This window comes from Bufo bufo, chromosome 4 (assembly GCF_905171765.1).
Source record: "Bufo bufo chromosome 4, aBufBuf1.1, whole genome shotgun sequence".
Classification (NCBI taxonomy): domain Eukaryota; kingdom Metazoa; phylum Chordata; class Amphibia; order Anura; family Bufonidae; genus Bufo; species Bufo bufo.
In genome coordinates this window covers 536,420,919-536,447,898 of record NC_053392.1, presented here as the reverse complement: position 1 = coordinate 536,447,898, position 26,980 = coordinate 536,420,919, and the positions used below count along the sequence as shown (strand labels likewise).

Below are 26,980 nucleotides of genomic sequence, written 5' to 3'. Positions count from 1 at the left end.
TTATTGATCACTTCACTAAATTTGTCGTAGCAGTGCCTGTGAAAGACCTGACAGCTAAGACTACAGCAGAGGCATTCTGGAAGCATTTCCTTCTGCCCTACGGCTGCCCAGAGAGAATCCTCACCGACCAGGGGTCTGCGTTTGAGTCACAGCTGTTGCAAGAGCTGTGCCTGCTGCATAACTGCCAGAAAGTCCGGACCACCGCCTATCATCCACAAGGTAACGGACTCTGTGAAAAGATGAATCAAACTCTCATCGAGATGCTGAGAGCAGTACCCCCAGAGACAAGGGGTAATTGGCCTACTCTGCTGCCACAACTCATGTATACCTATAACAACACAATTCACTGCTCCACTGGTTACACACCTTTCTATCTGATGTTCGGCCGTCAAGGGAGGTTGCCTGCTGATAACTCCCTAGATATACAAGTGCCCGATGTCATTAACCCACTACCAAAAACTGATTGGGTAGTGGAGCACCAAAGACGTCTCCTCAATGCCAAAGAGATCGTTCAGGAACGCATGGAAAATGCCCGGGAACGACAACAAAGAGACTATGACCTGGCTGCTCATGTGGAACCCTTAGCTCTGGGAGACCTGGTGTGGTTGAAGAACAACCATAGAACCAGTAAATTGGACAGTAAGTGGGAAAGGATTCCCTATGTTATTTCTGACATTCCTAACGCTGAGGCTCACATCTACCAAATCTCCAGAGAAGGTAAAGGCTCTCAAGTTGTACATAGAAATCGGTTGAAACCCTGTATAGAAGTAGAACCTGCAGCAATGGACATTGAACCAGAATCTCCTGAGCCTGAGTTGCCAGCCCAACCTGCTGATCCTATGCAGGCTGTTGAGAACCTGATACATGATAAAGATCCACTTCATTGGTTTCTCACTCACTGGTTAAACCTGGTAGTACCTGCTCCTGTTCCAGGTGTTTCTCCATCCGAGGATGAACCCACTTCAGTCTCTGTTATTTCTTCTCCTCAGAGTGTACCTGAAGGAGCTCCAGAGCCTGTGGACTCTTCCAATCCTCCTGAACCAAGTCAGGAGGACTCTCCGCCAGTAAGAAGGTCCACGCGGTCTACCAAAGGGCACCCACCTGTGAGATTTGGGGACTACATTATGGGCCCAGGTAGCCCCTCACGGGAAACCCCTGTTTAACCCTCTACAAGCCTTGGGTACGGACTCATTGTGTTCCTTGAGCCTCTAAGAATTGTTATTTTGTTCTACATTTTCTATGGACTATTATTATGGACTATCCTGGTATTATTGATACGCTGCAAAAGGTCAGCGCCCCGTTCCCTTACATTATTCTGAGAGAAGAGAACGACGCCCCTTTTCACTGCACTTTCAGTGAAACTGTTTATTATATTTCAATTGCTAAACTGGTGATTACTGTGTATGCCTGTTCTCTATTTTGTCTTTCAGGCTGCAGTATCCAGCTGGGCAGGGCCCCTCCATGTTGCGCCGAGGACGGGCAACTTTGTAGCATGGGCGTATGTAGTGTCTCACTAGGTAAAGGTGGGCGCTACACAAGGGTTTACATGTCTTTTGCGTTACTGTGATGTTTAATTATGCATTTCCCTGTGTTATCTGGGTGTCAGGCCTGTTAGGGTGTAGTTTAGCCTCCTAGTCATTAGAGGGAGCTAGAGAGCCCTAAGTATATATAGGTAGGCCCAGACAGGGGAGAGTTAGTTCATTTCCAGGTGGCTAGAAGAGTAACCTAGTCAGCCTGAAGCTCCTGAGGCTAAGCTTAGCTCAGTAGAGTCACCCCAGAATCTACCTCCTGGGAGAAACCTGAAGCATAGGAGCTGAGAATTGGTCTGTGGTCACCACCTGCAGAACCACTCCTTTATTGGGGGTGTCTTGCTAATTGCCTATAATTTCCACCTGTTGTCTATCCCATTTGCACAACAGCATGTGAAATTGATTGTCACTCAGTGTTGCTTCCTAAGTGGACAGTTTGATTTCACAGAAGTGTGATTGACTTAGAGTTACATTGTGTTGTTTAAGTGTTCCCTTTATTTTTTTGAGCAGTGTATAGTCGTGGCCAAAAGTTATGAGAATTACATAAATATTGGAAATTGGAAAAGTTGCTACTTAAGTTTTTATAATAGCAATTTGCATATACTCCAGAATGTTATGAAGAGTGATCAGATGAATTGCATAGTCCTTCTTTGCCATGAAAATTAACTTAATCCCAAAAAAAACTTTCCACTGCATTTCATTGCTGTCATTAAAGGACCTGCTGAGATCATTTTAGTAATCGTCTTGTTAACTCAGGTGAGAATGTTGACGAGCACAAGGCTGGAGATCATTATGTCAGGCTGATTGGGTTAAAATGGCAGACTTGACACGTTAAAAGGAGGGTGATGCTTGAAATCATTGTTCTTCCATTGTTAACCATGGTGACCTGCAAAGAAACGCGTGCAGCCATCATTGCGTTGCATAAAAATGGCTTCACAGGCAAGGATATTGTGGCTACTAAGATTGCACCTCAATCAACAATTTATAGGATCAAGAACTTCAAGGAAAGAGGTTCAATTCTTGTTAAGAAGGCTTCAGGGCGTCCAAGAAAGTCCAGCAAGCGCCAGGATCGTCTCCTAAAGAGGATTCAGCTGCGGGATCGGAGTGCCACCAGTGCAGAGCTTGTTCAGGAATGGCAGCAGGCAGGTGTGAGCGCATCTGCATGCACAGTGAGGCGAAGACTTTTGGAAGATGGCCTGGTGTCAAGAAGGGCAGCAAAGAAGCCACTTCTCTCCAAAAAAACATCAGGGACAGATTGATCTTCTGCAGAAAGTATGGTGAATGGACTGCTGAGGACTGGGGCAAAGTCATATTCTCCGATGAAGCCTCTTTCCAATTGTTTGGGGCATCTGGAAAAAGGCTTGTCTGGAGAAGAAAAGGTGAGCGCTACCATCAGTCCTGTGTCATGCCAACAGTAAAGCATCCTGAGACCATTCATGTGTGGGGTTGCTTTTTATCCAAGGGAGTGGGCTCACTCACAATTTTGCCCAAAAACACAGCCATGAATAAAGAATGGTACCAAAACACCCTCCAACAGCAACTTCCTCCAACAACAGTTTGGTGAAGAACAATGCATTTTCCAGCACGATGGAGCACCGTGCCATAAGGCAAAAGTGATAACTAAGTGGCTCGGGGACCAAAACGTTGACATTTTGAGTCCATGGCCTGGAAACTCCCCAGGTCTTAATCCCATTGAGAACTTGTGGTCAATCCTCAAGAGGCGGGTGGACAAACAAAAACCCACTAATTGTGACAAACTCCAAGAAGTGATTATGAAAGAATGGGTTGCTATCAGTCAGGAATTGGCCCAGAAGTTGATTGAGAGCATGCCCAGTCGAATTGCAGAGGTCCTGAAAAAGAAGGGCCAACACTGCAAATACTGTCTCTTTGCATAAATGTCATGTAATTGTCGATAAAAGCCTTTGAAACGTATGAAGTGCGTGTAATTATATTTTACTACATCACAGAAACAACTGAAGCAAAGATCTAAAAGCAGTTTAGCAGCAAACTTTGTGAAAACGAATATTTGTGTCATTCTCAAAACTTTTGGCCACGACTGTATATTATGAGATATAAAATATCGGTATAAATTACCGGCTATCGGCCTGAAAGTTCACAGATTATCGGTATTGGCTCTAAAAAAAAAATCTATATCGGTTGATCCCTACTTTTTATTATAATTATTAAATATCAACCTCTAAAAGACTTCCTCAGAGGACAGCCTTGGGGCCTCACACATTGGAGCCTGAATTCTTTCATATTTGAATGTTGGCATAAAAGTTTGCAATCAGCTGTAACGTGTCATGCCTCAAGCACTCTGGGTGTTGAGTTGGATGGTGCATTTAAGGTCATCATGTACAGTCAGGTCCATAAATATTGGGACATCGACAATTCAATTTTTTTTGGCTCTATACACTACCACAATGGATTTGAAATGAAACAAACAAGATGTGCTTTAACTGCAGACTGTCAGCTTTAATTTGAGGGTATTTACATCCAAATCAGGTGAACGGTGTAAGAATTACAACAGTTTGCATATGTGCCTCGCACTTGTTAAGGGACTAAAAGTAATGGGGCAATTGGCTTCTCAGCTGTTCCATGGCCAGGTGTGTGTTATTCCGTCATTATCCCAATTACAATGAGCAGATAAAAAGGTCCAGAGTTCATTTCAAGGGTGCTATTTGCATTTGTAATCTGTTGCTGTCAACTCTCAAGATGAGATCCAAAGAGCTATCACTATCAGTGAAGCAAGCCATCATTAGGCTTAAAAAAAACAAACAAACCCATCAGAGATAGCAAAAACATTACACGTGGCCAAAACAACTGTTTGTAACATTCTTAAAAAGAAGGAATGCACCGGTGAGCTCAGCAACACCAAAAGACCCGGAAGACCACGGAAAACAATTGTGGTGGATGACCGAATAATTCTATCCCTGGTGAAGAAAACACCCTTCACAACAGTTGGCCAGATTAAGAACACTCTCCAGGAGGTAGGTGTATGTGTGTCAAAGTCAACAATCAAGAGAAGACTTCACGACAGTGAATACAGAGGGTTCACCACAAGATGTAAACCATTAGTGAGCCTCAAAAACAGGAAGGCCAGATTAGAGTTTGCCAAACGACATCTAAAAAAGCCTTCACAGTTCTGGAACAACATTCTATGGACAGATGAGACCAAGATCAACTTGTACCAGAGTGATGGGGAGAAAAGAGTATGGAGAAGGAAAGGAACTGCTCATGATCCTAAGCATACCACTTCATCAGTGAAGCATGGTGGTGGTAGTGTCATGGCGTGGGCATGTATGGCTTTCAATGGAACTGGTTCTCTTGTAATTATTGATGATGTGACTGCTGACAGCAGCAGAATGAATTCTGAAGTGTTTCGGGCAATATTATCTGCTCATATTCAGCCAAATGCTTCAGAACTCATTGGACGGCGCTTCACAGTGCAGATGGACAATGACCCAAAGCATACTGCAAAAGCAACCAAAGAGTTTTTTAAGGGAAAGAAGTGGAATTTTATGCAATGGCCAAGTCAATCACCTGACCTGAATCCGATCGAGCATGCATTTCACTTGCTGAAGACAAAACTGAAGGGAAAATGCCCCATGAACAAGCAGGAACTGAAGACAGTTGCAGTAGAGGTCTGGCAGAGCATCACCATGGATGAAACCCAGCATCTGGTGATGTCTATGTGTCCCAGACTTCAGGCTGTAATTGACTGCAAAGGATTTGCAACCAAGTATTAAAAAGTGAAAGTTTGATTTATGATTATCATTATGTCCCATTACTTTTGGTCCTTTAACAAGTGGGAGGCACATATGCAAACTGTTGTAATTCCTACACCGTTCACCTGATTTGGATGTAAATACCCTCAAATTAAAGCTGACAGTCTGCAGTTAAAGCACATCTTGTTTGTTTCATTTCAAATCCATTGTAGTGGTGTATAAAGCCACAAATATTAGAATTGTGCCGATGTCCCAATATTTATGGACCTGGCTGTATTCAAGTGCCTAATGGCACACTATACCTGTTACGATTTTTTTTATCTAGAAACTGCTGAATTATATGTATTTTTTCTCTAGATAAATCACCATTCTTATCCATGAGCTACTGTTTTTACAGCTCAGCTCCATTTGCTCCATTTCCATTTCTAATTTCCTAAACCCTACGTATAATCATCACTGCAAGGATTCCTAAAACAGAACATACTTGAATAGTTAAATCCCATTACGTACTCTAATGCAAAACCATTCATTTTTATTTAAAGGGGTTACCCCACATAATTAATTTATCACATATCTACAGGTCGTTGGGGGTCTGACCACGGAGTCTTCTGCCAATCGGAATCATGGTTCAGCGTGACCTGGATGAATGGAGTGGTGCTGCGCAGGAGTAACCACTGCTTCATTCACTATGGGACTCCCAAGTACAGTGCTTGGCTCCATCTCTGACAATCCCAGAGAAGTGAATGTAGAGGTGATGGTGCACATGTATTCATGGAGGGAACTCATGGACCTACCATTCTCTTGATCGGGTCCCAGAGGTTGGACACCCAGTAATCATATATTTATCACCTATCCTGTGGATACGTGATGCTGGATGCATCAAGTATAGTGGGGTCCGGCGGAGATACGGTCACATTCCGGCAAAAATGCAGACAATCGGCCAAACACAAACCAGCACGCTGCTGCCCGGCTGAATCCCTCCATTCTCTGCCGGATGTCCTTGCCGCAGATGTGAAACTAGCCTAAATCTCCCACTAATAAGAAGCATGTGAAGCCGGCACCAAGACTAATTGTCCCGTGCCCCTGCTCCTTGATAGGCCAACCAGTCCGACTGTCAGTAGGGCTGGTTGCCACAGCAATGGAACGACCCTGGCTGCACTGCAACAGAGAGGCCAGGCCCACCGCCAGAGCACAGACAGATTAGCAAGTGACAGTATACAATGCCCTATTCATTACATAGTAATACATTTTGTGGGATAACTCCTTTATCACAGCACATTGCCCTAGAATAAGGTCCATCAAGGTTTCAATCGTGTTGATGACAATAATACACAATTCTTGCCATCAACGATTAACAAAACCTCAAACGAAAATTTGTAGCACAGATGTGAACAGATCTGTTTCAGTAATAGATATGAAGACCTTGTGTTCAGATAGTGTTTCATAGAAACCATACCATTTGGGTCAATGCAAAAATTCAACTTGCAGCCATGGCATAGTTAATATCAATGGGATGTTTCATTTTAAACACTTTAAATCTTCTTAAAAAAATCTATAGTATTCAATGGCGTGATCCCAAAGTAAATTTAAATGGTCACTTGCAACAAATTTTGCATAGTAACATAGTTTGCAAGTCTGAAAAAGACGTGCGTCCATCCAGTCCAGCCTATTATGCCACACAGCTGATCCAGAGAAAAGCAAGAAACCACATGAGATAGAAGCCTACTTTTCTCATCTTAGGAGAAAGAACTCCTCCTGAACTCCAAATCTCCCTGCATTTATGAACCTTCTCAGCTAAAAACTGTAATGTTATTACACTCAAGAAAGTTATCCAGGGCCCTATTGAACTATTTTAGTGAGTTCACCATCACAACCTCCTCTTGTAGAAAGCTCCATGGTCTCACTGCTTTTATAGTAAATAATTCCCTTCTATGTTGGTGTAGATCAGGGGACAGATTTCTGTATTGACCTTTGATATATTTATACCTTGTTATTATATCACACTTTAACCCCTTAAGGACCCATGACGTAGCTGTACGTCATGGGTCCGATCCCTAAACATGGCGCCCGCTCGCGCGTGCAGCAGGCGCCTTAGCCGCGGGGTTTCTGCTATTTTACATAGCAGAGAACCGCGGCATATGTATGTGATCAGCCATAAGGCTGATTGCATACATCTTACCTTTCAAAAGCCGTGGTCAAATGTGACCACGGCATCTGCGCAGACCGGAACCGCGTGTTTCCAGTCCGGTAACAGCGTTCCTCGGCTGAGATCAGGGAATCTGTTACCTTCAGCTAATTGACCGATGCCTCAAGCAGGCTTCATAGTCAATTAGATGTATATATCAATACAGGCCACTAGGTGGCAACCTTGTATTTATATAGTGCAAATTAAGTCTTCAATGATGGCTATTTAGCCATCACTGAATACTATGGGCAATCGAATGATTGCCAGTTATTGTCACCCAAGGTGACTTAACCACTTCACACCCGGGCCATTTGCCCCCTTCCTAACTAGGCCTAATTTAAAAAATCTGACATATGTCACTTTATGTGGTAACAGCTTTGGAACGCTTTTACTTATCCAAGACATTTAGAGAAGGCTTTCTCGTGACAATTTGTACTTCATGATAGTCATAAATTTGAGTCAATATATTTCACCTTAATTTATGAAAAAATCCCAAATTTACCCAAAATTTTGAAAAATTTGCAATTTTCACAATTTCAATTTCTCTGCTTTTAAAACAGGAAGTGATTCCTCATAAAATATTACTTAACATTCCCCATGTGTCTCCTTTATGTTGGCATCATTTTTGGAAATGTCATTTTATTTTTTTAGGACGTTAGAAGTCTTAGAATTTTAAAAGCAATTGTCAAAACCCACTTTTTAAGGACCAGTTCAGGTTTAAAGTCACTTTGTGGGGCTTACATAGTGGATACACCCCATAAATGACCCCATTGTAGAAACTACACCCCTCAAGTTACTCAAAACTGATTTTACAAACTTTGTTAACCCTTTAAGTGTTCAACAAGAATTAAAGGAAAATGGAGATCAAATTTATAAATTTCACTTTTTTGGCAGATTTTCCATTTTAATCCATTTTTTTCTTTAACACATCGAGGGTTAATAGCAAAAAAAACCTCAATATTTATTACCCTGATTCTGTGGATTACAGAAACCTCCCCACAGGTGGTCGTAAACTGATGAAAGGGCACACGGCAGGGCGCAGAAGAAAAGGAGCGCCATATGGTTTTTGGAAGGCAGATTTTGCTGAACTGGTTTATAGATGCCAGGTCACACTTGAAGCCCCCCTGATGCACCCTTAAAGTAGAAACTCCCAAAAGTGACCCCATTTTGGAAACTAGGGGATAAGGTGCCAGTTTTATTTGCACTATTTTGCTGTACATATGATTTTTAATTGCTCTATATATTACGTTTTTTGTGAGGCAAGGTAACCAAAAAAATGGCTGTTTTGGCACTGTCTTTATTTTTTACAACATTCATCTGACAGGGTAGATCATGTTCTATTTTTATAGAGCAGGTTGTTACGGATGCAATGATATCAAATATGTCTACTTTGTTTGTTTTAGCTTTACATAATAAAGATCGGCATTAAAAAAAATTATGGTGTTCAGAATATGGAGACAAAAACTTTTGCAGGGGCTTGTTTTTTGCAGGAAGAGTTGACGTTTTTATTGGTACTATTTTTGGGTACATATGATTTTTTGATCATTCATTATAACACTTTATGGGGCAAGGTGACCAAAAATTGGTTGTTTTAGCACAGTTTTTATTTTTATTTATTTTTAAAGTGTTCACCTGAGGGGTTAAGTCATGTGACATTTTTATAGAGCAGATCGTTACGGACATGGCGATACCTAATATGTATACTTTTTATTATTTATTTAAGTTTTACACAATAATAGCAGTTTTTAAACCAAAAAAATGATGTTTTAGTGTCTCCATAGTTTTTTAATTTTTTGACCTATTGTCTTAGTTAGGGTCTAATTTTTTGCGGGATGAAGTGACAGTTTGATTGGTACTATTTTGGGGGGCATACACCTTTTTGATCGCTTGGTGTTGCACTTCATGTGATGTTAGGTGACAAAAAAATGGCTTTCACCCGAGAGATTAGGTAATGTGATATTTTTATTGAGCTTTTTGTTACGGACGCGGCGATACCTAATATGTATACTTTTTTTATTTATTTCACTTTAACACAATAATAGCATTTTTTTAAATAGCTTTAAAAAAAAATGAGCAATCTTCCTATGTAGGGACTCATTTTTTGTAGGATGAGGTGACGGTTTTATTGCTACGAATTTTTGGGACATACGCCTTTTTGATCACTTGGTGTTGCACTTTTTGTGATGTAAGGTGACAAAAATGGCTTTTTTTGACACAGTTTATAATAAAAAAATGTATGGTGTTTATCGGACTGGGTGGATCATGTGATATATTTATAGAGCCGACCTTCACGGACACGGCAATACCAAATATGTCTATTTTATTTTTTCTATTTTCAACTTTTTTTTAATTCCTTACTTGAATAATTTTTTATTTATTTTTTTACATGTGAAACCTTTGTTTTTAGTTTTATTATTTTACACTTTGCCTCCCCCATAAGGTTATACAAGACCTCTTGGGGAAATTTAACTTTTTTTTTTTCCCCCACTACAGCGACCTGGGCACTGTCCCTGCCTTCTCTCTGGGTTGCCCTGCTGTCACTGACAGCGGGCAACCCGCTCTGCAGCTGTACGATTAGCATGCAGCTGCCATCTCTGAATAGACGTTCTGAAACGTCCATTCAGAGATAGAGATCCACCTCCTGGACGTTTATAGTCAACGCGCAGATGGGAGGTGGTTAAAAAAGTTTTTAAAAAAAGTTAGGACTATGGGAAGGGATGGTGGGGGATGGGCGGGGAGTGCTAAGTTCCAAAGAGGATGCCTGGTCCTCTATAATAAACATATAAGCAAAAAACGGAACAGCACCTCCTGAGACAAATCGCAGGTGCAAGCTACCCGGCAATAATACAGCAAACAAATAAAGTAGCAGCACACCACTAAATGCTCTAAGACTGAGCGAACAGGTGAATGTGTGAACAGGGTCAAATACATGACGCCATTATTTACTGCAAAGCAGTCTTAGAGCATTTAGTGGTGTGCTGCTACTTTATTTGTTTGCTGTATTATTGCCGGGTAGCTTTCACCTGCGATTTGTCTCAGGAGGTGCTGTTCCGTTTTTTGCTTATATGTATATTATAGAGGACCAGGCATCCTCTTTGGAACTTAGCACTGACCCCGCCCATCCCCCACCATTTGGTGTTTTTAATCAGAGTAACAATGGAGCTGGCCCCTCTGTGTTAGAGTAGGTCCCACCTGATAAGAAGCTACCTTGTCGTCTGGTAGGTGGGCTCGACATATTTTTGATCAATAATATGCGCTAAGAGCTTCTTCACTGCTTTGCAGTAAATCATGGCATCATGTATTTTACCCTGTTCACACATTCACCTGTTCGCTCAGTCTTAGCGCATTTAGTGGTGTGCTGCTACTTTATTTGTTTGATATATATATAAATACATGTAAAGTGGTCCCTCGAGTTACAATATACATTTTTTCCAGGATGACCATTGTATGACCATTTGTAAAAAAAAAGTCCTTACATATAACAGTCAGGAATAACTGATAACTAGCAATTGATACAGATATTTTACCATAGAAGTGCCCCTGATTGGTTGGATCGGAGTCTGAGACATTGTATGTTGAAAATATTGTACCCTGAGGCCTAAGTCGAGAGGTGGCACCTTGATGGACAGGACTTATTTTTCCAGCACATCCTAGAGAGGATTGAGATCTGAGGATGCTGAAGGCCAAGCCAACACCTTAAACTCTTTGTCATGTTCCACAAACCACCCTTGCTGCAATAAAGAAGGTTACTTAGTAAGTACAAAGTTTAGTTAGCAGGTGGTATAAATGCCAAAAACCAAGGTTTCACACCAAAACATTGCTCACATTGCTCAGAGCATTATACTACTCCTGCCAGCTTGTTTTTTTTTCTCATAGTGCTTCCTGATGACATCTCTTCCCCAGGTAAGTGAATGAACCTGGCCGTCCACCTGGTGTAAAGCTAAAATGTGATTCATCACACCATTCCACCTTCTTCTATTACTTCATGGTTCAGTTCTGATGCTCACATAACTTTAGTAGGCACTATTGGTAATGGACGGGGGTCAGTATGGGCACTCTGACCAATCTGCAGCAAGCTGTGATGACCTGTGTGTTTCCGACACCTTTCTATCATAGTCAGCGTTAACTTTTTTCTTAGCAATTTGTGCTACAGTATTTCTCTTGTGGGACTGGACCAGATGGGCTAGCCTTCGTTTTCCTAGGGGCCAAAAGCTCTTGTTTTAACACATCACCTTCAAGAACTGATGGTTCACTTGCCACCTAATATTTCCCACCCCTTGACAAGTGCTATCAATGTAATTGGTTTTAATGTTATGGCTGATCAGAATGTACATCCACTCATACAACTATGCAAAGTTAAAAGCATGCGATAAAGATTGGGAGGAATCCGAGCCCACAGGACTTCTTTATACACAGAGAATTAGCAAATGAGCAGCAAAGCCTCAGCATGGACTTTACAAAACTATTAAAACGCCTTGGAAAAATCATCAATAAAAAGATTAGGTGCATGTTCTGTAACCAAAATTAATTTAATTTCCATGGTTCTACAAGTACTATGTAAAGGAGTTTGTTGGTTTAATCTCAGTTTTGGACACATTTCAAACAAGAAAACAAGGGCCGTAATTCCAAGTAAAACAGAGTAACACTCCATGGACAGTTAGCTAAGAGAATACCACACTATAGCAGTGATTGTGAAAGAGCTCCGACTGCCAAGACTACAACACTTTGGGTGGGCAAGCTAGCAAACGCAACTAAACGAGTGACTATAAAAGGCTGATCACTTTCAGATGCTCTGGACGATGATATTCTCTGCCTTTCATGACTCACACGAGCAAATATGTTGTAGGTAGTGATAAGCTTCAATATATCCCATTATATGGGGGTTGTCTCTGTAGACAACCATTGGTCACTCTTGGAGACCATTTTCCTAACCTCTAGTGCGGCACAACAATATTGCTCCCGGGCATTTTTCTGGTGATATGAAAAAACCCACTATACTGTTAAAGGGTTTGTGCAGTGTAAAGATATTGATGATCTTCAGGATAGGTCATCATTATCAGATTGGCCAGGATCGGACTCATGGAACCCCCGCCGATCAGCTGTTTTACGGAGGTAGTGGAGCTCGTATAAAAGGGGGCGCAGAGTAATTACACCTGCTTGTCCTATTTAAAGGGGTATTCCCATCATAATCATCATAGTTTAATTTGATACTGATGTGCCCATGATCATTTTTGCAAATATGATCCATTAGCAAATTCCCACCTTTCTTGCAAAAATGACTTCCATCCTACCCAGTGTTACGCTTTGGGTCCCCCTAGTTACGGCCACCGCTTCTCAGGCGACTCCATGGGCTGCGCTTGCGCAGAAGAAGCACTTCTTTCCCCTGGCCGGCTGCTCATTGATTACATGAACGCGTGCGCCGCCGGGAGGCCGCGCATGCGCAAAGCTTTATTCCGATGGCCGCGTCTACAACAGAGCCGCACATGCTCTGTTTGCAGCGTGGACATCGGAGACTGACCTGCAGCGAGAAGACGTTTAGAGAGAGAGATGAAAGGTGATCTCTGATTGGTTGGGCAACATCACACTGCAAGCTGATGACTCATACTACGGTAGCTACATGAACGAGCAGGAATGGGGGTGATGTCATAAGGAGGCGTGGCAGCCCATCAATCAAACTGCCTAAGCCCGCCCAGCCTCAGAAGCAAGAACCCAGGAAGTGAACAGCAGTCAGGCTGCAGGAGAGGATGAATCTGCGAGATGGTAAAACCCCTTTAAGTGAATAGGATGAGCCGTTTTGATTACACTGCGCCGCCCGCTGTAAATGAGAGGACATGCAGGTAACCTTACTTCCGCTCCCACGAGGTTCACTAACTTTTCAAACAGCTGGTCGGTAGGGGGTGCCCCTGCCGATCTGATATTGATGACCTATCCTGAGGACAGGTAACTACGATATTTCCACTGCACAAACGAGTATGTAGCTTGATGTATCCACATACAACAGAAAGGGTCTCATCACAGCTGCCACAGAATACAACTGCTGACAGCAAGTAGAGTGATATTGTCACCTTAACCACTTCATTACTGGGCAATTTTCCAGTTGTGTTTTCATTTTTCTCTCCCTGGCTTCCGGAGCCATAATTGTTTTATTTTTCAAATTACATAGCTGCATGAGGGCTTGTTTTTTAAGGGGTCCGGATTGGATGAACAGGGTTTTTAATGTGTGTCCTGCAGTCTTGACGCCATCCCTGGACGAAGGATCGCCAATGCATGTCGGGGCTGGCGCCATCCTGGAGGAGACATTGTATGGGTAATGGGTAGCACTTGCACTTTACTTTGGATGTTGTTTTTGATTATTATGAATTGCTGCTATTGTGTCTTCCTCCAGTGATGTTGCCATTTTCCCTGCAGTGTATAATTAATATATGCAGTCTGGCAATTTTTTGTAGGTAATTATTTTTTACGGGATAAGTTGTACATTTCTAATGCATACTATTTATTGGGAACATTGAAAAAAAATTCCAAATGGGGTGGAACTGAAAAAAAAAAAAAATGACCTGTTACCTTTATTCTTCAGGTCAGTACAATTACAGTGATAACACATTTATATCGTTTTTATTGTTTTAATACTTAAAATTATATTTGCATTGCCACATTCTGATCTAAGGATTTGTATGGGAGCTAATTTTTTTCTGGGGCGATGTCTACTTTTTATTTTTCCTTTTTATGGTGTCTACCACTTTTTGATCACCTTTTAATACATTTTTGGGGTAAGTGAAGTGATAGTCACAGAAAATAATGCACTATAATAGATGCAAACACAACATATGGACTAAGCCCTCACTCTAATGATAACATCTGATACTCTTAGCCATTACACTTTGATCATAACACATCTGTGCCCACCTACCCAGCGCCAAGGTGGTCTCAGTTCAGGCGGGTCCTAATGCTAAACCAACCTTTGCCGTTATGCGCTTCTGAACATAAATGCATAACGGCATAGGTAGGTTTAGCATTAGGACCCGCCTGAACTGAGACCACCTTGGAGCTGGGTAGGTGGGCACAGATGTGTTTTGATCAAAATGTATTGGCTAAGAGTATCAGATGTTATCATTAGAGTGAGGACTTAGTCCATATGTTGTGTTTGCATCTATTACTATAGTGCATTATTTTCTGTGACTTTATAAATGTAGCCATGTACATCCGCATATACTATCATATCGTGCAGGATGTTTTGTATCTTTTATCTGTGATAAGGGAAGTGATAAAAAAAAGGAATCAGCCATTTATATATTTTTTTACGTTATGGCGTTCATATGGCGTTCACCGAACGGGATGAATGTGTTCAATTTTAACAGTACAGGACTCGCAACAAACTCCAGAATGAGTTCTCGAGTGCTTGGTGCTACAGCTGAGCCCTATTCATTTGACAGATTAACATGACGTCATTGGCCTAGAAAGTTTCCGCAGTGCTCACTAAGCGTTGCAGCCTCTTCAAACAACTAATTGGCAGGGATGCTGGGAGTCGGACCCCTGCTAATCTCATATTAATAACCTATCCCGAGGATAGGCCATCAATATCAAAAACTTAGACAACCCCTTTAAAGTACACTGCTCAAAAAATAAAGGGAACACAAAAATAACACATCCTAGATCTGAGTTAATTAAATATTCTTCTGAAATACTTTGTTCTTTACATAGTTGAATGTGCTGACAACAAAATCACACAAAAATTAAAAAATGGAAATCAAATTTTTCAACCCATGGAGGTCTGGATTTGGAGTCACACTCAAAATTAAAGTGGAAAAACATACTACAGGCTGATCCAACTTTGATGTAATGTCCTTAAAACAAGTCAAAATGAGGCTCAGTAGTGTGTGTGGCCTCCACGTGCCTGTATGACCTCCCTACAACACCTGTGCATGCTCCTGATGAGGTGGCAGACGGTCTCCTGAGGGATCTCCTCCCAGACCTGGACTAAAGCATCTGCCAACTCCTGGCCAGTTTGTGGTGCAACGTGACGTTCGTGGATAGAGCGAGACATGATGTCCCAGATGTGCTTAATTGGATTCAGGTCTGGGAAACGGGCAAACTAGTCCATAGCATCAATGCCTTCGTCTTGCAGGAACTTCTGACACACTCCAGCCACATGAGGTCTAGCATTGTCTTGCATTAGGAGGAACCCAGGGCCGACCGCACCAGCATAGGGTCTCACAAGGGGTCTGAGGATATCATCTCGGTACCTAATGGCAGTCAGGCTACCTCTGGCAAGCCCATGGAGGGCTGTGCGGCCCTCCAAAGAAATGCCACCCCACACCATTACTGACCCAATGCCAAACCGGTCATGCTGGAGGATGTTGCAGGCAGCAGAACGTTCTCCACGGCGTCTCAAGACTCTGTCACGTCTGTCACATGTGCTCAGTGTGAACCTGCTTGTATCTGTGAAGAGCACAGGGCGCCAGTGGCGAATTTGCCAATCTTGGTGTTCTCTGGCAAATGCCAAACGTCCTGCACGGCGTTGGGCTGTAAGCACAACCCCCACCTGTGGACGTCGGGCCCTCATATCACCCTCATGGAGTCTGTTTCTGACCGTTTGAGCAGACACATGCACATTTGTGGCCTGCTGGAGGTCATTTTGCAGGGCTCTGGCAGTGCTCCTCCTGTTCCTCCTTGCACAAAGGCGGAGGTAGCGGTCCTGCTGCTGGGTTGTTGCCCTCCTACGGCCTCCTCCACGTCTCCTGATGTACTGGCCTGTCTCCTGGTAGCGTCTCCATGCTCTGGACACTACGCTGACAGACACAGCAAACCTTCTTGCCACAGCTCGCATTGATGTGCCATCCTGGATAAGCTGCACTACCTGAGCCACTTGTGTGGGTTGTAGACTCCGTCTCATGCTACCACTAGAGTGAAAGCACCGCCAGCATTCAAAAGTGACCAAAACATCAGCCAGGAAGCATAGGAACTGAGAAGTGGTCTGTGGTTACCACCTTCAGAACCACTCCTTTATTAGGGGTGTCTTGCTAATTGCCTATAATTTCCACCTGTTGTCTATCCCATTTGCACAACAGCATGTGAAATTGATTGTCACTCAGTGTTGCTTCCTAGGTGGACAGTTTGATTTCACATTAGTGTGATTGACTTGGAGTTACATTGTGTTATTTAAGTGTTCCCTTTATTGAGCAGTGTATATCCTTTTTCACAAGATGTCTATGGGTAATGCCACTGACACCACACCTGTTGTCACCTGTCACATATAGGTCCCCATGTTACAAAAAAAAAAAAGTATATGTTTAAAAAAAAAAAATTCTTCTGGATGGCGTGAGATTGTATTGACACATTAAAAGAATCAGCCATAAATCTACGAATTCTGGGTCATAAAATATACTTTTTCTTATTTGTAAGGACCACATTTAACCAGGCATTTCCTTTACCCATTCCGTACGTGATCTCTCATGGTTAGTCTGTATACCCCTTACTCTTTAAGAACTCAGACGCTTCGACATCCACAACAGATGCAGAACAGAAGACAATTTCTGCTTTATTAAGACTTGTATTTAAATGTTAGCATTGAAAGTTTTAGAATGAGTAATCGTTTGAAGGGAGTGGTAATCTGCCCTGCTTGTTAGAATTCACGGTCCCAGGACAGTGAGAGGAAATATCAGACACTAAGTTTTCACTGTAAAACTATCCAGCAACACTTGTTTTCCAGTGGAGTCACAGCCAAGTTGACTCGATATTCCACATGACTGCCAAAGAGAGTCTGTGGTACGGGGCAGAACAGTGGAAAGCCTTCTCCCACGGCTATTAGTGACCATTCATTTGGGAGCCTGGGAAAGTGCCTCTGAGCTGCAAAGCTATCTGGAGTTGCCTGGCAGGTGCCTGCGTCTCACAAAAATCTGGCACCTGCTTAACTCTCTTGTAGCCTCCAGTTTAGACTTCCCCAAAGCCCATCCTTATATGTTCATATCCATTTTTCCGTGTAATGGTCATTTCTATGATCAGAAGAATGCAAGCATGCTCTACATTATAGTGAAATCTCTCAGAGGATTGTGTCTGCAGGTCTGCTATTAAAGCATTATGGGGCCGATTCACTAAGACTGGTGTTTCATACATCTGCTGAAGTGGGATGCACTAAATTCACTAAAGGGCTTTTTTTTTAAGATTTTCCTCTGGATAGACCATCAGTTTCTTGTCGGTGGGCGTCTGACAGCCGGGACCCCCACTGACCAGCTGTTTGAGAAGACACCAATGCTCACAGTAGCATCACAGCCTTCTCACAGCTCACCAAGCACAGCGCTGTACATTGTAACCAAGCCCCATTCACCTTAATGGGACTGAGATATGCCTCGGCCAGGTGACTGAACGTGACGTCACATGGACTAGAAAAAGCAGCAAGAAGGATGTGGGGCTACTGCGAGCATTGATGTCTTCTCAAACAGCTCATAAGGGTGGCGGGTGTCTGACTGATCATCAGTTAAAAAAAAAAATCTCAGAAAAACCCTTTAACGGTGCAGGCCTCTTAACGAAATTGGTGCATTTTCTGGCAGTCCCTGCACCAGGAAATCAACTCTAGGCCAACTAAGAGCTGCTGTACATTTGAACTGTAATTTACACCATGAAATGTTTAAGAACTCTTAAGATGCCAAGGGTTGACTGGGAATGAGCTGATCTCAGATTGTCCTGTACCTGAGATCCTCAGTGATTAGCTGTAACCTGCGGTGGTAACCCAGCACCAAGTGTTCTATTCTGCAGCTGTAGCACCACTACATAAAAAAAACATCACATAGCACCCAAAGCAATAGACGGGATGTCTATGTAATGCACAGATGTGCAGGGTCCTCAGCAGTGAGACATTCTTGGTAGCCACTCTCTGCTCCTATTAATTCATGGAGATATTACAGAAGGGACCCCAGTTTATGACCTCAGAATGCTCTAACAGGGTAATCAAAAATGAGTTGTTGTTTTTTTATATACCAGACAAGCCCCCTTAAAAATAACCCATGTTATGGAGAATACTAAAAAAGTACCATTAAAATCTAATCCTATGGCAAAATTTATCTAAAATCTTGGTCGTTCATGGATGTCTACAAGGAATGTCCTTTCATAATAGTCTGTGTTTGATGTACATACCTAACAAAACCATTTATCCCGGCATCTTAATCCCTTAATAAAATGTGAAAGTCTGAGGTCACAACCCCAGTATCCCAGAGGACCTACCTAAGTAACTGGAGGTTATAGTCTGCACAATACCCTTGAAAACATGATGGGCCATATGTATACTGTATTCTTTGTATATTTGGAAAATGTATTAGTGTGGAATTCCTATCTAATCTCAGAGTAAACCAATAACATTGATGACTCCAGAAGCCGAGGTACAATGACTATTAATTAACAAAGCCTTTAAAATACCTTGAAGTATGATATGTCTTTGGGGAGTTTGTGTCCATTACATAAAGGAATGGGAAGGGACAGTTCAGGCTCTTTGGTGTCAACAATATTTTCAGCCCACTGAACTTATAGGTAATGTTATCAGAATTAAGAGGAAAAATATGGATATGTCTTTTAAACTACACTAGCAGAAAATGAAAAGCAAAAAAATCATCTGAAAAACTTAATGCCATTGAGCCGAGACTGACATGGTATAAACTGCTAGTAATGCTTGGTCAATGATCATACAACCAAGGTGGTGCACCCTTTTTTTTGGGTTCTGCAGCAGGGTAGCGGTCTTTTCTGATAGGCTGCCACTCTGGCATGGTATTGGTCATACAGATGAGATGCTGTGGTATGTCATTCCAAGCCTTTTCAACTTGTGACCTGTAGTTCGGCGAACGTGGTTGCTGGCTGCTGTGCATGGAAGATCCATCACCCCATCCAGTCCCAGAAATTCTCGGTGGGGAAGAGATCCGGCGATTGTGTTGGCCAGGGTTGCTGCTGGATACCCTGAAGAGCATGTTGGGTAGAGCTGTCAGTGTGTGGGCAGGTGTGATCTTATTGGAATACCACATCTCCTGAGTCAAAAAAGGCAGTAGGATTGGCTCCACGTGGTCCTGAATATACCAAGGGCTGATCAACGTTTCCTCCACAAATACCATGCATGATGGTGGTAGATGCTGGTATCCTGCCTGTGAAATCTGATTTAGCCATCATTAGTTTGCCATTCATGCCTCCAATGGGCTCTCTCGCGGCAACGGTGTTCAAGCTCTTGGTGAAAAGAGGTCAGTAGCAAACGGGATAATGTGAGTGCATGAATCAATCCTGCTTCAAGTAGATGGTTTCTTATGGTCCGGGGGGTTACTGAAGGGGCTACTGCAGAAGCAATTTGAGATGTCATGGCTGTCCTTTGACATAGCGATCTTATACGACGATGTTGGAGTGCATCCGTCTGTCTTGACCATCCAGAACCCTCTACATGTGCGAGTATCCTTCTCTGCCCACTTTCGACACCACTGATGCACATGGGACAATAGGACAATTTGAGTCAATGAAAGTATAGCTGTCATTGCCCCCTTCTCTGTTGGTGACATTAGACTTTGGCGAGTGCATCCTGCAGGAGAAAAGGAACGTCCTAATTTCGGGAAGTGCTGCGACAGCTGGCAGATCCCAGCTCCGGTTCTATTTATTAATTCTCAGTGACGCTTGTGGTATGGGAGAGCGGAACAGAAATGGCTCTGACACTAGATCACAGCAACCTGAATCATGTCTAAAGGTCTGTATGATAAGTTACTGACCCTGGACAAGCCCTTTCCCCTCCTCTTCCAGCAGGACAGCATCAGTAAGGAGGGCAGTCTGGACATCAGTAACTTCGGCAACAGTGATGCCAGACAAAAAAAAGTCTTTGGAGTACAATGTATGTATCTTGTGTATCTTGGAAGTGTGATCACTATGTATAACAGCTTCCAGCATTGCCATATTGAAAAAGCAGGCTTTTTATCTTATAGGGCCCATCTGGGACATTCATGGCATATCGCTAGGATATGCTATCAACATCAGATAGGAGCAGGACCGCCATAAAAAGGACCCCCGAAGTCAACAAAGATTCGCCGTGCATGCACTGCCACCCTACGTTCACCGCTATGTTAGTTCTGAAAATAGCTGAGCAAGCTCTCTTGGCTTTTTATTTTTCACTCCCATAGTACTGAATGGAGAGAAGGCCACACATGCATGGTGTCCTGTCCATCACTTCAGGGTCCTCCTTCTCTAGATAGGAGTGGGTCCCATCAACATCTCAGATGGGCCAACCCCTTTAACTCCTCCTATGTGTTCAAAAAAATACAAAAATAGTTGACTCACAGTATTTACAGTATTTTATGGTAAAAAGAAATGTAGTGGCTTAGATATCAGAGATATTTCCCCAATCGGACAAGCCAGTGATATTTTATCGCCATACGTGAATTTTTCACATGTAGTAAAAGCAAAAGAAACACAGAATAATACATAATATGTTGCTCTGTAGCGGTTGGCAGCTGAAGATATAAATACGATCCAATGACACCGAGGATGTCATGGTTTACAGAATCTCAGCACCAGGGTAAATCATATGACTAGCCGTTATGAATAGGCTAGGAATCATGTCTCGTGTCATTTTGCCTCTGGGTAAGGATCATAGAACAGGCACTTGCACCACAAATAGCTCTGTAAAACTGTACCTCGCATCAGTAAAACTCTGTTGCTACCTGGTATTTTTTTTGTGTCTGACAATTGTTGGATTTCTAAATGTGAAAACACTAAAGCAGGCATTACAGTGTTCTTAAGTGTTTCCATTTAGAAAACCCCAGAATGAATATTGTAAGATGACTTTCCGATCTCCGGTGAAAATATCCAGCAGGCTGTTTTGACATTGCCCGTTTCTACAGTTCCCTTTCAGATTCTCATTGAATATAATGTGATCCACCAGTGTTCTGACATAAATGTTCGCTTTTTGCTGGGCAAATACCTCTGCATGTATTGGTTTTTGTCCGGCCGACAGCCGGCATTTATGTTGGGGCAGCCTGCGGGATCAGACATGCCGAAGTATCCAGTTTCCTCTCTCCTTCTGCTCTGTCTGTGTATTTGGTAGCGTTTTTCTTATATATTGAAGAAGGGACTGCACAAAATATTTTGTGCCCTAAAAAGTCCATCTAAAATAAGACCCCTTCCTCTCAGGTATTTTACATATACCTCTAACTCCACTATACCTTCAAGTCATAAACTAGCTTACCTGACACAAACTGAAGCGGTCCATACAGTAGGGGGATGTTCTGACTTCAGAAGACGCTCAAGGACAAGAAGATTGGGCAGCTGGATTTCAAAATGCCTGATCCTTTGTCCTTAGGAGAAATAAGCTGCCTCAAGAGCAGTCTGGCGGTGGCTTGCTCCTCTCTTTGGGTCGGGAGGAAAAGCCACCAGCCAAAAGAGTGTTTGGCCGAAAGACTTGTAAAATACATGTCCAGCTTTACAATGTGACCCTCCATTAAGGCTATAGAAAGAACTTCCTCTCTCATGTTCACAATTTCTAAAGCATTGATGAAATGGCCCTCTTTTAAATCCATGTGAATAAATGCTGGGCCTTTTTTATTCTAGTCAACTTGTCTCCATAGGATTTATCTGACCTTGGCTCGATGCGCCACATCTGGAGAAAAGTCTACGCAATCATTAAGTGATATTCTTTTTGGGTTTCTGGAGGAGATTTCCTCTACTGAAGGTGCATTTATACTGGGCCCATCACAGAAAATTATGGGGAAGGAAGCGTTCCTTAAATTTACATGCAGCGATCACCTACACAGAACAATTTGCTGCCCAAAAATGATGACCGAGGTGTCTGCACGAACAACCATTTCACCCAATGAACGAGCGTTTTTACTTGTTCATCGGGTGATCTGCGGCACCTTTACACGGGTAGATTATAGTGAGTGAGCGTTTATACCCAAAAATCTGCCTGACAAATGGGCAATGTAAAAGAATCATAACAGTGAGACATATGTCTTTATGGTTTATGCACAATAAACCATTTTACAAAAAATAAAAAAATAAAACGCCAAAAAGAACACAAAATGGAGTGCAGGGGGAGGTGTTAGCAAAGTCCACCTGTCACTTTAACGTACAATAGGCAAAACACGTTAAAACAAAGTTTATAACACATGAACGTATAAATAAGAAGGTAGGGAAGGTAAAAGTGTAAATATAAATGAATTATAAAGGTAATTGCAGCGATGGTCGGCTGGAGACACTACAGTGCCGCCTCTTTTAGAATGTATGGGCAGAAGGGAGGAGGCGTTGTGTGCTCGGTGCCCTGGCAACAGGACGCCAAGGACACCATGAAAATAATAGTATGTGCGAAATGGAGGCAGGGGCGTGCCTGTCACTCGAGGGATGCAGCGATCCCGGGTGTCATGTGTGGGCCAGAACGAGGACTGGATTATGTTGGGTGGGGAGGGGATATTTGTCAAATGAGGGGTAGAAGCTTCATTTCCCCAGCCGACCATCGCTGCAATAACCCTTATAATTCATTTATATTTACACTTTTACCTTCCCTACCTTCTTATTTATACGTTCATGTTTTATAAACTTTGTTTTAACATGTTTTGCCTATTGTACGTTAAAGTGACAGCACATCCCCCTGCACTCCATTTTGTGTGTTTTGGTGTTTTTTTAAGCAGTCTGTACCTGATGAAGGGGTTTCCTCTACCCGGAAACGCGTTGTACCACCGAAACGCTGTGGGATTATGTCTTTATATTTTGGAATGATCTACCTCCTCGGGGACTCCAGGCATCCCAACGTGGAAGTGTTCATATCCTTGGCTGCATGACCATCCGACTTTTGGGTTTCACCACCTCTGACTAAATCCTACATTAGCGTTGTGCCTATCATTTGCACAACCTAACAAGGTGAGCCTCCATCACGGAGTCATCAATTTTTTACCTGCCTGAAGTTATTACCCTATGGTGCGCCTGTTCTATTTTTCTTAGAAAAACATTGCCTGTTACACTAACATACCTACCCGACCTTCGGGATTACTACGGCAGCACATAGGAACAAGCTTTGGGTTTTCACCACCCCTGACTAAAGCCTACATTAGCATTGTGCCTATTATTTGCACAGCCCGACAAGGTGAGCCTCCATTTCGGAGTCATCTAGATATTACCAGCCTGACGTTATTACCCTGTGGTGTGTCTGTTTCGTTTTTCTTAGTGAAAACACCGCCTGTCATACGGACAAACCCACCTAACCCTTGGGATCACTACGACAGCACATAGGAAAAAACTGTGAGACAGCAAGATGGACTACGTCCGGAATCGTCTTGAGCAAAGGTAACGTCTGATCCTGCAATATGTACAACTCAAATTGAAGCTGCAGGCAAAGCTAATCCTGCACAGAAAGGTATAGATGAAAAAGCTTTGTCTGCTTTATTTTTTGAACTTGAAAAAGACATGGTCAGCGAATTACAGCATCAACTTTATGCTGAATTTCTAGAACTGTACCTCTTGAAAGGTCTTGTTCCGAGAGGTTTGCACCTTCATTTCAACCATTCATTTGATACAGATAAGGATTTTAGCAACAATTTGGACAATTACCTCTTAGAATGTGTGAAGGGCATGATGTCCAGTCTACTCACCAAAAGGAAAACTTTAGCATTAGATCTAGGATCCAAAATCACAGAGGAGTACAACAATATACTCAAACTCAGAGAACACATTGCTTTCCTCAAGTTTGACCGCTTGATCACTGCACAAGTGACATCGCATGAGAAAGATATATTAATTAAAAAAGCAGGCAAACTGGCGAGAGACAGGGGCGATTTTAACACTGGCAATATTAAATTCTGGCTCACAGAACGTACAGATTTCAAATCCACAGTTCTATTGGAATCTATCAACACCCCATTGGAACACCCCGATCGACATTCCAACTCTATAGCCAATCCTCATAAACCACAGCGACCCGTACGCCCCACTAAGTCCAGACCCCGGCATAGGGTCACATTCATACACAGCAATCGCGCGGGGTTCGCAAAACTCATTCATCTACAGTTTCTCACGTCAACCCCCCACAAAACCAGCATTCAAATCCAGCCAGATCTGCTCCCCTCTTCCATTGGGGGATATTAGTCTAGCTCCCGACGACATTAATCCACCCGCACCAGTCCACCACCAATCCTTGCTATCGACCTCTTTGGCCAAGAGGTCCTTTTCAACTGTGCCCCCTTGAAACTGTCCCCTACCGGTCTTCTCCGATACCCCCTCCGAAACCCATATCAGACCGTCAACTGTCCCTGCCCCTGGATCCTCCTCTACACTGGTTGATCTTGAGCTTGACTCGCTCATCACACTCCATGATAGCACACTTTTCATAACCAACCCAGCATCTACACATAAAGACCACACCCTAGATCCCAATCAAGGTCTGGAAGATATTATCAACATCACGTTACCCATCAAAAATGGACCGTGTTCTTTTTTATCCCTCCCTCCCATTTTAAACCCGTTAACGTCATATCCAGTACTGAAAATTATTTCCACCCCCTGGGATCCAGACCCACAAAACTAAAAAACTCCAAAGAGGCTGTAGAGGGGGCAAGAATAAAACAAAAAATACAAAACCAATAAATCTACAGGACAAGGAAATTAAAATATTTAACCTTTCATCCCATATCATAAATCATGATGATATTAAAGTCTTATCCAAGGGTCTCTCCTTTTGCCCCTCGGGTTCGATCTCTTCTTGGACCTACACAGGTTTATCAGAAAACTAACCCTAAAGAGGCATTTCTGCCTACAAGGCAAAAACAGCAAGAAGAATAGCAGCATAAAAACCAATGAAGTCACTTCTGTTCCCGCGATACAATATGTTTTCACTGAGCTGAAACCACGTTCACATTTTTATCCCCTATATCATAGGGGTAATTTCATAGAGACCTTCTATGATCTGGTAATGGAGGATTTCCGTACCATCCATCAAAAACCAGTGCTTAAAGGGAATCTGTCACTAGCAATTTACCAATTTTCTTTTTTCATGAATCCATGTTTAACAGAGTACCTTTTTTCCATCTGTCTTATTCTTTTGATTGTCAGTCTTGTCATTTCTTCATAAAATCGATTCTTATGATATGTAAATGACGCTGTAAGGAGCCCAGAGGGGCGTTCTTCTTTCTCCACGGTGCCCAGGAACGCCCCTCTGAAGTGCCGTGCCCGGCAAAATTTTAAAACTAATAACGCCTCCAAGTTCATCTAAATCGCCTCCCAGAGGCGCGGCTAAGTCCTCAACACCCCCCCTCCTCAGCGCCGCGCTCTGCGGCAAACACCCCGATCCTCCTCTCGCCGGCATCCCAAATCCCGCGCAGGCGCAGTGCCGGCGATTGCCTGCGCTATGATAAGATGACTGACGGCACTGCGCCTGCGCGGGATTTGGGATGCCGGCGAGAGGAGGATCGGGGTGTTTGCCGCAGAGCGCGGCGCTGAGGAGGGGGGGGTGTTGAGCACTTAGCCGCGCCTCTGGGAGGCGATTTAGATGAACTTGGAGGCGTTATTAGTTTTCAAATTTAGCCGGGCACGGCACTTCAGAGGGGCGTTCCTGGGCACCATGGTGAAAGAAGAACGCCCCTCTGGGCTCCTTACAGCGTCATTTACATATCATAAGAATCGATTTTATGAAGAAATGACAAGACTGACAATCAAAAGAATAAGACAGATGGAAAAAAGGTACTCTGTTAAACATGGATTCATGAAAAAAAAAATTGGTAAATTGCTAGTGACAGATTCCCTTTAATCACAACCTTAGTGCTAAAGAGAGGTCAGAAATAAAAAAAACTGCAAGAGAATAAGGACCATATAATCAGGATCGCTGACAAAGGAGGTGGAGTTGTATTAGAAGATAGGGACGACTATTTCAAAGAGGCACTCCGCATCCTATCGGACACAGAGTACTACCAGATACTAAAGGAAGACCCTATGGCGGAATACAAGTCAGCTCTCAAGACCCTAATCGTTTCAGCATCCCATATCCTTAACATGAAGGAACAGGAATACATCCTCATCTCCGATCCAGTCATTGCTCTCTTATCATCTACCTAAAATCCACAAGGATACCACCAATCCACAAGGTCGCCCAATCATATCCGGAATATCATCCCTGACTTGTAATCTATCCCATTATATCAACATCTTCCTTCAGAAATATGTGATCTAACTCCTATCATATCTGAAAGATTCTACAACCCTAATACAGTTCGTAAAGGACATCCCTTGGGAAGAGACATACCAATGGGTAACTCTGGATGTAACGGATCTCCATTCAAATATCCACATGATTTGGGCATCAGTTGCACTAAACGTTTTCTCGACAATGATGAGACCATGCCAGAAGAACAGAGGTTCTTCATTTCATCCTGACTCCTAACGTCTTCAAATTTGAAGACTCCCTATACCTACAGACCAAAGGTACTGCTATGGGGACGCGTTTCGTGCCCAGCTTTGCTAATTTGTTCATGGGGGCATTTGAAGACACCTACATCTACAACTCTGAGTACTGGACGAAGAATATAGTATTTTAGTTGATACATAGACAA

The 26,980-nt window shown here is 42.8% G+C and overlaps 1 protein-coding gene across 3 annotated transcripts in view; it reads right to left on the bottom strand.

Moving 5' to 3' along the window:
• The window catches only part of LOC120999016 (SLX4 interacting protein), a 225,668-nt gene that overhangs the window by 53,138 nt on the left and 145,550 nt on the right, over positions 1-26,980 (bottom strand). The gene's annotated exons all lie outside the window — the stretch shown is intronic.